General features: G+C 45.3%; 1 long non-coding RNA gene across 1 annotated transcript; it reads left to right on the top strand.

The window, feature by feature from the left end:
* The first annotated feature begins 1,448 nt into the window (after positions 1–1,448).
* On the top strand, positions 1,449–11,397 carry LOC118317431. The gene is made up of 3 exons (XR_007030537.1): positions 1,449–1,561; positions 10,027–10,158; positions 10,947–11,397. It is a non-coding gene; the product is annotated as an uncharacterized LOC118317431 (long non-coding RNA).
* The last annotated feature ends 420 nt before the right edge of the window (positions 11,398–11,817 follow it).

Genomic DNA, 11,817 nt, shown 5'->3' with positions numbered 1-11,817 from the left:
CAGTCTGCTGCATTCATCAAAACTAGCACAACTACTGTACACAACCCAACGATTGGCTGCGTGGGAGCAGGCAACACAGGTGAGATTTTCAACATCCCTTATATTTTGTATGTCTCACACGACTATTTCTGTGATTTGTCATATGGGTGCAACATCCCGAATGCCTTTGAGGAAAGGCTATATCCCAAAGTGTGCTCTGTTATCCACATTTGTAGGAATGGTCAGGTCCGACCCCTCTCTGCGAGAGCGGGCTGTGAATGCATTTCTCTTTAGTAGGAACTAAAGAATACCAATCCATTTCCTTGGCAGCTCAGTCTGCTGGTGACAGCGTACAGACTGGAAATCCTGAACCATATGGGAAAGTCCTAACCTTTGTTGAATTGTTATCCAGCAGCGGTTTGCATCTTCAAAGTTATTCTCGTGAAGCCAAGAAATGTCCACTTTCTGCCCAAAGCACTAAAAAAAAATGTGCCCAGGTCGAAAAACAATGTTTAAATTTCCAGAGACCCTGCTGCTTTGCTCTGGTCTTCTTCTTTACTGGAACGTGCGGTTAGTCTAGAGCGGCAACGATTAGTTGATTAATAGATTGGTTAACTGTCAGATATTTAACAATTTTGAGAGCCAATCGATGGTTTACGTTCGTTTTCAAGGAAATGTTCCAAAGAGCGCAGGAAATTTCAAATTTGCAGTGAATACCTTCCAGTCCAAAGATATTTGGACATGTCAGAAAATTGTGATGGTCTTCATTGAGAAAAGGACCTGCAGAATAACTAATAATGAAAGTAGGATAATTTCTTTGGGAATATTTGTTTACTTGTTTAACTTCTTACATAAAAATATAACGTGAACACATTCTTTCTTTTTTTTTTCACTTTCCCTTTAACTAATGCATTGACTCAATTCATCAAAAGTTGTCTCAGAAAAACATGGTTACCATGGTTATACATTTCACTGTATAAAAAAGGTTTGATGAAGTTTCATGCTCGGGACGCAGGACATAGCCAGCTTTTGTGCTAACGTGCCATAGCTGTTCATGCAATGCTATTATTATTATTATTATTATTATTACCTATTGCTGTCATTGTTATCATAAGTCAGTATTACTATTGTCATTATAAGAACCAGTCTGACAGAGCTTAGAAAAACTCTGTCAGACTGTCCTTTGTAAGTCTGACAGAGTCAGACTTTGTAAGTGATCCAATGACAAAGCGATGAACTGCACAACATGCCAAGGTCCCTTTCTCTACCTCTCCTATCACAGGCAGGCATCCAAATGCTGCGCCAAATCAATACTAAGTCTTTTTATGTTGACATACAGGCCTTGTTTGATGCCATGTGCTGCATGTAAGTGTCAGTCTGTGTCAATAACTGATAATCACGGGCAAAGCCAAACTCGACGAAAGGAGATAAAGCACATGAGGTTGCCAGGGGCTGAATGAAGCAGAAGACAGAAGGTGTGCTCAGGAAAACTAGGAAACGCGAGTTGTTAGCGGGGAGCATGAGAATTAATTTTGTCCGCTTCTACTTACAGAGTCTCAAGTTGCTGAAAGCCACGGCGAGAGTGAGTACCCCTAACCTCAACACACACACTTAATCTTGCGTACACACACATACACCGTCTCTCAACAGGGAGTGTGTGCAGTGTGTGTGTGTGTGTGTGTGTATGCGTGCTTGCAATTGGCCCGACTTAACATATGGCGACATATTCCTCCACATGGGAGCCATATAAAAAGCAATACTTTCAGCGCCCTCCCACCCCTTGCCATCTTTTACCACGTTATTTACAGCTGCATGGGAGCTCTGCGGCTGCATTACACTTACTCACGTTCACTCTGACAGCGCTTTAAGACAAGGAGCCGTGAATTTAGAGGCACACGGACGCACGCACTTCTGAAAAGACACAAGAGAGTGCTGTAAATAAGAGAGCGGGTGGGGGGGGGGGGCACAACACACTCGGCGCGGCGCTCTCCCTCATTCCGAGTTGCCCTCCGGTCTTGTGAATGTAAGGAATTCACAGCGAGGGGTGGAGGACGAAAAAAGGCCGACTGCTGTTGTACAGATGGTGCGATGTGTGACACACGCTCAGTCACACTCACACACACACACACACACACACACATACATACATATACACACACACACACACACACACACACACGCACACACACACACATACATACACACACGTACCCGGCAGGAGGCTTTTGAATCAAGACCCTGCACATACACTCACGTGAATTTAAAACTCGCACCAACGCAGACAAAACTGCCTGATTGCACACGGATGGACACATGGATATTCGGCAGCGCATGCACTTAAATGCACCAGGAGTTTTGGGCAAACTCATAACAGCCTTCATCGTCTGGTTTGCTCGAGCATATTCAGACACAAACTTAACATCAGTCATGTATCACACACTGCAGTTGAAATCAGTTATTATCCTGTGTAACAACAACCATCATTTCTAAAATGTAATTTCCGTCTCTAAAACCTATGATAACATGTTTGTTTGTTTTCTAAAGTGTCGATCCCGTTTACGTCATGTTGTGCTTTTCTGTGTCCGAGTTGTAGTCACAGGTGACCCAAGTGGCGGTAACTACAAACTCGACGGCGGCGGCACTCTCAAAGAAAAAGGTCCTCACATCTTTGTGTCCTTGTGGAGCACAAGCCGCTTGCGTCAACACCTTCACCTCTTCGTTAACAGACTGGACGCCTGTAGAATGAATGAGATCATGTTGAACATATTCTCATTTGTTGCAGATTCACTCATTCATAGATCATTTTTCATCACAGCGTTTCCCCTACCATTGAATTGGGAGGGCGCCCCGCCACCCCTGAAATGTCAAATTGATTTTAATTATATATATATATATATATATATATATATACGTTTATGTTCTTTTTGTTTACATATAATGTCAAGCAGAAGTCACTTTCCTTATACACCTTATTCCTCATTCATGTATGAAAGATTGTGGAGGAAACTCAACGTGATTTGTGACCCCTAACCCCTAAACTAGTAAAACTAGGGGAAACAATGCATCGCTCTTCTCCTCACCTTAGTTCAAAAAAACATTTAAAATTCTGCCTATCGTTGTCTTGACTCACCTAAACCCCATTAGAGACGAAAAGGGTAACAAAACCCCCTTCCCCCCCAAAAACTAGATTTTAATACCAGATTTTCTCTCCCGGTCAATTTTGCTAATCGATTCACCAAACTCGCCCACGGGACTTCTCCGCTGACAGTGCGTTCGCCACTGACCTCACTGACACACAGTCAGTGGCTCAGCCTTGCAGCTTCTCGCCTGTTGACACTGGAATGACGTGAAGCGCGGCCCCGGGCAAGCCTTCCCCCCCGAGCAAACTTCCCCCAGCGGTGCCGCACCGCAAGACGCCGGCGGCATCGCTTTTCTTTTGCCTATTTAAGGTCCGCCTCCGTGCCAGCCTGACCGCCGATGTCCTTTTGGAAAGGGGGGACGAGAGAGAAGATAATTATCTCGCAGGGATTCGTGAAGTATTGCAAAATCAGGTTTGGGGGGTGGGGGGCGGGGGGTAGATTTTTCCATTCAAGTTCCTGGTTTATTTGTTTCCCTGAGTGCTGGCTTGTGTTCAGAGTCGGAGTGTGGTGGAAAATACAGTCTAAACACAAGCCTCTTTCATGCAACACCTAGGGAAGTTTATTTTTCCTGTGTGTGTGGATGTGGGGAGGGGGGGGGGAGAGAGATGTGTCTCCATGCATGTATGTTGGTGGGTGAAATTCTCAGTTGGCAGGGGGTAAGGGGAATCTTACCTAATAAATCTCATCTGGTCGAAAAGCATTTTACGCGACTCAAACTGCCGCCCAGTCATTTACTCCAACCCAGCAGAGTTGCATTAAGCCCCCCCCCCCCCCCCCCCCCCATGTCTCTGTTTAGACACCAGAAAGACTGAAAACTCAGCCAGCGTGTGCAGAGGACACAAGAGCAAAAGAAACGACTAACTCTGTGAATGACTCCCGATCGGCTGGGCACAGTTCTCTTATCTCGAGCTGAGCCGCCGCTGCTTGAAGTGAATCACTGCAGTAATCCGAGCAATTGAAATAACGTAATACAATGTCATCTTCTGGCTCCAAATAATGCCTCTGGGCAACAGCATGAGGCTAATTGATCGGTTTAATACGGAATGTCTTACATCACTGGTGCTCGCTCCTCCTCGTTTCTGTGAAGACATTGTAAAACCACTTTTTTTTTTTCACGTCCTCAGTTTAAAGGAAGGATTACATGCCTCTCTACAGGGGAAAAAAAACACAACAACCACATAACAAGTGCTGATGTTTTATACTTCCTGATTAAGTTAACATTTCAGATTCGCTTTTTTGCAGAATAAGCAACGCCAGCATGACACATAAAACATATTGAATTATATATTACACACAGTCCAGATAATAAAGTGTATGCAGTTTTTGTATACCAAGAAAAACCCAACAACAACAAAGAAATACAAAACAAAAAGAACATGTGAAGTTGCCTGGAGCAACAACAACATGTGATGGATGAGTCACACTGATGAAACACACATCTCATCCTCATCAAACCGACATCAGAGACATGGGGGGGGGGGGGGGGGGTTGGAAGCCTTTTTTGGAATTGCTTGTGCGGTTCATCTTATCTTGCTTTTCTTTGCTGCCCCCTCTGGATAGGGCTCCTTTAAAAAAAAGAAAGAAAGAAAAACACGTCAGTTGTGTTCTCTGATACCACATGAAGTTTCAGTCTTGTTGATTACGTCGATTGAGTTCCTGTGCGTTCTGTAGATTTTCTCTACCCTGTATTCACAAGCTGCTCTTGCACACCAGGGGGATTCTTTTTTCCCCCCCACGGAAGGCCCTTCAGAGGGTTTCACAACACCTTAAATTAGTGACAAAGAAATGCATTAAAGCTGCAATAACATATTTTTTTCTTGGCCATTTGAGGGCAGTAGAAACGCCTCCAGTTGATACAGAGGAACAGCATACACAAGGAGTAATGTTGCTAGCTAACTTGTTGGATGCCTTATTCCCGCTCCTTTTGGCTCAAGTTTTGGTCTCCACCAACTCGTGAGGGAAATATCAGGCTCTTATGATGCGTTCACAAAATTGAGATTTCCTGAATAAGGTCTAGGGGCTCTGTGAGTGCCGTTAAAGTGTAAAATAAACACACGGTCAGTAAACACACAAATACACACAGCCTGCATTCAGCAGCTGCTTTTTTTTTTTACGATGCCCCAGGACTTCCGCAGAAATGTGATGTCATAGCGACGCAGTCGCTACCTTCAGCCTTGCCCCCAGCGCTCAGCCGTCAGTGCACAGGCTTCCTCAGGATATCAATACAAGAGACCAAAACTAACTCAGAATTATTTTTAACCTTTGCAAAATTCATCCGTAACCGGTGTCGGCCACTGCCCGTAACCGTGCGTCACCCAGAAAACAGTTGGCCAAGCAGAAGGGAGACTCATAACATATTAATTACACGGACCAAAATTGACCTGTTTCTTTGCAGAGCTCCCTAAAAAAGAGCACAACTTCACATAATACAATATGGGTCCCTTTAAAATGCAACACACGCAGCAGGCCTGCCCCCGTCTCTTAATGTTTTCCTGCTGGACACAAGTAAAGAAAGTATTCATCCACGGTCTCTTGGACAGTCCGTCTGGCTGAGAGCTCAACCACACCCATAAAACCAAAAACAGATTTGACAGGAGACTCTTGCTGTTGGCTGCACCGCTGTGGGTGGATAGGCCATAATTGAGGTGTTTATTGGTCATCTTTCAGGACCAAAAATGGCGGAGAATTATTTGAAATTACAAAGGAGATCATTATTTGGATCTCAGTGTCAGTCAGTTCCCATAACCCCGTCAGGAGACCGGCTACTGGCTGAACATTCAGTATACACATGCACTGGTAATCTCAATATAACGACAAGGTACAAATCCATTAACACACTTAGAGACTCACACAAAAGCAAACTGTAACTGTGGTAGATACATAAACACCACACTGATGACGGGGCAGCGTCGAGAATTAAAGGGGCAGTAAGCAATTTTGGAGAAAGCTTGTTTCTGTCTTTGTTGTTGTGATTCCACTGCTCTGGCCGGGCCGCGAACCCCGGGGTTGGGCGACCGACACCCGCTAGCACATCGACGAGTCATTTGTTTACAAGCTGCATTCGGAGTGTTGTGAGGTGTGGTCTGCACCATTTCTTGTTTTTTTTTTTTATTTACAGAGCGTGGGCTTGGGTTTCGGCCCACGCACAAAACCAACAGCTAGCGGACCGTGAGGAAATATTCCAAGACGTTCATCGCGTTAGAATCGCTTACTGTCCCTTTAAAGAGACTCTGTATGGGACTATGGGTCTATGGGAGCTCGAGGTACTTCCTACCCGCCGTCCCTCCACATTTTGCGCCTGTGTCAGAGACACTTTTCTTCCAGGGATAAGATAGTGTATGATTAGAAGACACTTGTTCAGGACTTTGTGAATCCTGCATTTTCAGCATTTACCAGGGTCGGTGCTGCGGTGGCAGCATGCTCAGGCAAGGTCATCCCCCAAGCCGCCGCTTCATGCGGGGAGCTGAGGCGTTCACGTGAGATGGTCGAACCCTCAGGAAGGATCCTCCTTCATATCTGAACCACACTAACCTGCTGCTTTCAGTCCATGAGAGCAGCAGTTCTACCCCAAGTTACCTCAAAATGACGCGCCATATTTCAAAGGAGTGAACCCAAAGACAACGTTGGAATCTCCTTTTAGTTTGCGCGCATGGTCGGGTTGAGAGTGAGCTCCTTCCAGTCCGAGGCCATTATACGCTCTCAGAAAACAATGAACCGCTCACTGCTGGTTTGGAGTGAGTTGTTGCCCCAATTGAATACAGTCATTTATTTACCTCATGGATCGTGTTTATAAGTGTGCGCCCACGTGTGTGTGTGTGTGTGTGTGTGTGTGTGTGTGTGGATGCCAGTGTCAGTCAGGTGATAATGACCCGGCAGAGTGCTGGCCAAGATCTGCATGCATCATGTGAGGTAGAGAAAGCGAGCGTGCATGTGCGTCCTTGTACTTTGTTTGTCTTAACATGCTGTGTGTGTGTGTGTGTGTGTGTGTGTGTGTGTGTGTGTGTGTGTGTGTGTGTGTGTGTGTGTGTGTGTGTGTGTGTGTGTGTGTGTGTGTGTGTGTGTGTGTGTGTGTGTGTGTGTGTGTGTGTGTGTGTGTGTGTGTGTGTGTGTGTGTGCGTCTGATCCGGCTGGCAGGCTCCGCCGTGTTTCCACCAGGTCACTGACACTGTCGTTAAGCCAGGAACAGAGCAGGACTCGGGCCAAACCAGGGGAGATAGAGCCAATTGCTGATGAAACAAAGAAAACCCATTCACATCTCCACATAAAAGCCCCGCCAATACACACAGTGAACACAGTCATCACATTCGAATATGGCACAGGAGATTTCGCGTCACGCTCAAGTACATGTTCTGTCATCCCTTTCGAGACGGTATAGTCCAAGTTAATCTAATCGTCCCCCGCTGTCTGTTTACATCGCTCTATCCGACTTGATCTCACTCTCTCATCTCATCTGCCTTGATTCTACATCATCGCCTCTCCCGCGCACTCGTCCCTCTCGATCCCTGCCATGCTGTTGATGAAGCGAAGCTGGGTGTGTGGCACCGATGCACAAACTGCTCTGCGCAGAGTCCAACGCTGTACTCACTTATTCAATCAAACTGGCCCGCTGGCAGCAAAGACCACCCCACTGTAATGGATTTGGAAATTTTTCCGGTGCTTAAGCTCATGGAAATAGCTTTCCTGGGATATAATTGAGTTGTTATTATTATTGGCCTCCGTGAATTTTGGCTTTGTATTCTCATGCAGCGTGTGGAGATACGTATCCCGCCCGAGTGTACCGTGTGCAGTCTTCGAACAAGAGTGTGACTGCTTGCAGGTGTCGTTTAAAAACTTAACTTGACAAGTGGACACATGGATGTAAAGTGTGAGCCCAAAAGTGTAATGTCCTCCTGAAAAAAAAAATTGGTTCTCGGGGTCGATGCGGCCTCAGGATGAGACGCTAAAGTATGTGACTGTCGCAGAGTAGGTTATGGATGAGCCAGTAAACGGGCAGCAACACTGAGGGACATTTTACACCAAAGGCCCTGTGGCTTTCGGGTTCATTATCATAGCTTTTATTGCAGCTGGAGGATACTCTGGCATCCACTGTAAAACTCCTGACTGAGGTCTGCACATTTATGATTAGTGTGGAGTTCTTATTCCGCATGCGGTATATCGTAAAGACAAGCATGCGGGGGGGGGTGCCAACAGCGTTTTGTCACAATAATTCAGGGAATTTGAAATCCCACTCGAACGAAAAAAATATAATTCGGAGCTTTTTTTTTTACTTGAAAGCTGCCGTGCATTATCTTGATATGCAGATTACTAATTGCTCGGTAGCGTTATGCATCGACATGCCTGGAAAAACGGGAAAAACGGGATAGAAAACCAGCGTGGAACCGGTCCAGCAATGTCGGCGCCACAATCCACCCCAGTGCGGTGTAGTTCTTTGGCTGTATCTCTCTGTGATCACACACACACGCACGCAAGCACGCACGCACACGCACGCACACACACACACACACACACACACACACACAAACAAAACAGCTCCAACAATGTTAAACCATTGAAATTCACAAGCCCGGTGTGTGGCAAAGCAGTACTTATCAGACATGACATAACGTGTGTGTGTGTGTGTGTGTGTGTGTGTGGTTATGGTCGTGTCATTTGCTCCCACGTAAAGGTCCAGCTCCCGTAGTGTGTTGCCAGTGTCCGGCCGGGTTTCATAAAACCCCAAACAGGATTTGGACTCGATTCTCTGCTTCGGGTTAATAGTTGACTTTTCGTTGGTTTACAGCAGAGGGCCTCCTAGGTTGAGTTTAACAGACTGAATTTGACATTCGGCCAAACGGCTCCACCCTGAAAGTTTATGGCCGTTGTATAACACACACACAGTCGATGGCCAGAGGACAGATGTGCAGCTTTCCGTGTCAACGGTGTGATTTCTGCAATTGTATGGTGCCTTTCCACATCAGGCTCTGAATTCCTGCAATTGTTTTATTTAATCCGTCGAATTTGCAATAGTAAACCGAGAGAAATGTGGTTCTGACATTGTCAGAATAATAATCTGACGAATGTTATCAATGGCTCCCCTCATATGAATGTCGTTATCAGTTAATTTACACGTTTTGACACACGCTAGTGTCGGTCCTTCAGTTCCAGCATTGGAAGAAATAGTGAGAACCTTCGCTACTTACATATTAAAGTAGCAATACCACAACGCAAACACATAAGTGCAAGTCCTGCAGCCAAATGCTAACCTTGCATCATTATTACTGATGCATTCACATATAAGGAACATTATAATGTGACGGATTGTTGAGGAGGAGCTATAATGTAACACTGAACTACAGCATAAATAGTTGCTTTCACATTTTTATTTTATTCAAGAGGACAATTATGGGAGTTATTTAGAAAAGATCAAATTTCATGTAGTGTGCACATGAAGAGAAAGGAAGGATTTCTGATGAGCTCACGGCACGAACCCTCCGGACGACTGGTTCTGATGGAAACTGATCACACACCGAAACGACGGCTGGCAGTTGCCGTGACAGCTACAAGAGCGCTTGCTCGCAAAACATGAAGGTATTAGTCTTCCTGGTTGAACTTTTACTAAACTCCCTAAGTTGATAACGCAAATCATAACCAGACAAATTTAGTTCAATAAATGGTGCAGTATGTCTTAGATGTAGCGGTTCAGAATTATGAAGTTGCTTGAACTGGATATGTGTCAAAACTACTAGAGCTATAGGTCAAATACATCCGCCAGACCACTAACTGAGCTTATAGTAGAATATTTGAATAGACCATATTTATAAAGCGCTTTTCTAGTCTCACAGACCAATCAAAGCAAAAGTCACATTCACACACATTCATTCAGCGCTGTTATTTACTGCCCGTTTTCTGTCTCGTTCATACACTGCAGGAAGAGCCCTCCGAGGCAATTTAGGGCTAAATGTCCTGCCCAAGGACACATCGGCACGCAGACTAGGGGTGTCTGGGATCGAACCGCTCCACCTCCTGAGCCGCAGCCAAAAAGAGTAAAGCAAAAAGCAAGGTCAGTCAAAGTGTCTCCATTACACAGTTTGTCAACCACAGACCACTGACATGTTCATTTTTACACTGTAAAATGTCACGCCGGTTAAAAACAAAAAATAAAAAACCTAGGGAATCCATTTCAAGATGGTTCCTGTTATGTGTTAAGAAGGAGAAAAAAGCTATTGGCCGACATTCAGTATCATAATGGGCAGCACTTGAGTAAATGTACTTTGGTTGCTTTCCATTACTGGTCAGCCCATCTGTCCGACACATGCGCAGCATCTTCCGGAGCTTTCAGAAATATCTCAGGGAGCCATAGTCAGGTCTTTGTGGAATATTCGCGGTCTCCAGAAGATGACCGCTAAAGCACTCCGCGACTCTTCCTCCAGTGTCGGTACTGTAGGTAAAAGTTTCCCCATTGACCAACGCTGTCTCAAAACTATTTATGTCCAAAAAAAAAAAAACGGTTGCTGAATTTCAGCACGGCTTGCTTGTCAGTCCTCGAGGAGCCGCTCACCCAGACACTTCCCCCTCTAGCGCTGTCACAAGTCAGAAATCCCTGCCTTTGTGTGCAAACATTTCCAAATCCGACGGGCAGATTGCAATGGAACTCACTGACCGCACTCACAGTGCTGTCACAACGACCTGTCTCAGCTCGCGACACCTCCTCGAGCCAAGTCATCCTGCAACCCAGGTGGCAGGTTGCCAAGGCGTTTGCCGAGCAACTGTCTGATTTCTTTTCAGAAGCCCTGTGACAAAATTCTTTTAGCAAACTTTTTACTTCTTTCTTCTTCTTTTTTTTTTTAGCAAAAACTGTCAGCGGGTTGTTTGCTCTGTGTCGCTGGACCTTGGGAACAAGGGAACTGCATCATCTTATAAAACAACCAGGCACCAGCAGTTACGACTCAGGTCAAAGTGCTGACTGGGGTTGATTACAACGGCATCACCCCGGTGTTCTCACCGCGGCCCGGCCTCAGCTGCAGCATCGCACAAGGTCCGGCTATTCCAGTCATTAAAATTAAAGCAACAGTAAATTACATCCTGAAGGGCTGCCATAACTGCCGTACACATTTCTTTTTCTTTTTTTCTTTTCTGTTTTTCATACAGAGATCCTGCCCCATTAGTGTACCATATACATCCAGCATCTGGTTCCTATTTGTGTTATGTGGAGAAGATGGTGATTGTGGTTCTCGTCAGCCAAACGTCCCTTTTTTTTTCTGCCTTTGTGTCTGTATATCTGTGTGTGTGTGTGTGTGTGTGTGTGTGTGTGTGTGTGTGAGAGAGAGAGAGAGAGAAAGCAGAAGAAAGAAAAGGACAACACTGTAATGCCTCTATCCTCTCTTGGCATCCGCCACAGTGAAGGCAAGACAAGGCTGAGGAAAAGGCTGTGCGATACACAGTTTGATAGTTCAGCAGAGAACAAAAGACACTTTCATTATTAGATTTCACAGCTTTTCTGTCTCCATCTGCTGAATCACGCTGCTCCTGTCCTGCCGTAAAGACACACACTTCAAACTGCGCGAGCTCACTGTATTTCTAGGCCTGATCACACACACACACACACACACACACACACAGACACACATATAAGCAGGAAACATAAAGTCAAGACATTAGACTCATTGACTCCCACAGATTAATAACCGCGCGTCTTGTGTAACTGCACCATTTTTCCATA

The sequence above is a fragment of the Scophthalmus maximus genome, chromosome 3, assembly GCF_022379125.1.
Source record: "Scophthalmus maximus strain ysfricsl-2021 chromosome 3, ASM2237912v1, whole genome shotgun sequence".
NCBI lineage: Eukaryota > Metazoa > Chordata > Actinopteri > Pleuronectiformes > Scophthalmidae > Scophthalmus > Scophthalmus maximus.
Note: the sequence above shows the minus strand (reverse complement) of the source record. Positions and strands in the feature narration are given on the sequence as shown.